Here is a 1,763-nt window from a genome sequence, read left to right as displayed (position 1 = left end):
GGTACCGTTATATGGGGGCTATACCAAAACGTGGACCTATGTCCACAACTTTTGTTATATAAGTTTATTGATACTTAAGAACCCTAAATTTAAAATTATAGCTAAATCGGTCTAAAAATGTAGCTAAAAAACGTCAAAATACCGCAAATCGGGGGGTACCGTTATATGGGGGCTATACCAAAACGTGGACCTATGTCCACAAGTTTTGTTATATATGTTTGTTGACACTTAAGAACCCTAAATGTCAAATTATAGCCAAATCGGTCTGAAAATGTAGCTAAAAACGTCAAAATACCGTAAATCGGGGGTACCGTTATATGGGGGCTATACCAAAACGTGGACCGATATAGCCCATCATCGAACTTGACCTGCCTGCAAACAAAAGACGCATTTTCCCAAAATTTCAGCGTCCTATCTCTATTTTTGTGGATGCTAGAGTGATTACCACAGACGGACGGACGGACGGACGTGCTCAGATCGACTTAGAATTTTACCCTGATCAAGAATATATATACTTTATAGGGTCGCAAATGAGTATTTCAATGCGTTACAAACGGAAAAACAAACTTAATATACCCACCATACTATGGTGGAGGGTATAAAAATGGTAAAGCACCTGGCTGCGATGGTCTGCCAGCTGAATGTTTTAAAGTCAACCCAGAGGCTACTGCAACAATACTTCACAACCTGTTTGAGCATGTTTGGGAAACAGAGGACATTCCTACGCAATGGAAAGAATCCATCATTATAAAACTACCGAAGAAGGGAAATCTAAGTTTATGTGACAACTGGCGTGGAATATCAATAACACCCACCGTCACAAAAATTTTTAATAAGATTATTTTAGATAGAATTGCGGAGCCCTTGAATAAACTTATATCTCCAACACAAGCCTCATAGAAGCTGTATAGATCATATCAACACTATCCGTATATTGATTGAACAGTCTGTAGAGTTCAACTCAACACTCTACATAACGTTTGTGGATTTTACAAAAGCTTTTGATGCCCTTAAGAGAGATTTTATATGGAAAGCACTAGAAGCCAGAGGCATACCGAGTAAGATAATTCGACTAATTAAAAAGAATTATGAAGGAAGTGTTTGCAGAGTTCTTCATGAGGGAAACTTGACTGATCCATTTAGTACCAAAAGTGGTGTAAAACAGGGTTGTGCTTTATCTCCCCTTCTTTTCATTACTGCCCTGGATATAGTTTTCGAAGTAGTTAATGCCAAGCAACTCGGAATTCCCTGGAGAATTACAAATAAGCTTTCAGAGCTAATATACGCGGACGACGTAGCATTAATTGCGGCCAGACATAGTGATATGCAAACCAAAGTTACGTGTTTAGCAAATGAAGCACGTAAAGTTGGACTAAAAGTCAACATAAACAAAACAAAGAATATGTCCATCAACTCTGCAGTTAACACAAGCATATTTTTAGACGACGAGACCCTACAAAATATTAGCGAATTCGAATACCTAGGAAGTCAAATTACGACGGATGGTGGGGCAAGAAAGGATATGGAGGTTAGAATACGCAAAGCCAGAAATGCTTTCGGAATGCTAAACAATGTATGGCGTAATAACAGTCTACGTCTGCACACCAAAATACTAATATTTAATAGTTGCGTCAAAACAGTACTATTGTATGGATGCGAGACATGGCTTGTGACAAAGGCAACGACGAACAAAATGCAAGCGTTTGTGAATAGATGTCTTCGAGCAATTCTCAAAATATGGTGGCCTAATACCATAACAAATG

Source organism: Musca autumnalis, unplaced genomic scaffold (assembly GCF_047663935.1).
Source record: "Musca autumnalis isolate F117 unplaced genomic scaffold, ASM4766393v1 scaffold_5, whole genome shotgun sequence".
Taxonomy (NCBI): domain Eukaryota; kingdom Metazoa; phylum Arthropoda; class Insecta; order Diptera; family Muscidae; genus Musca; species Musca autumnalis.
Note: the sequence above shows the minus strand (reverse complement) of the source record.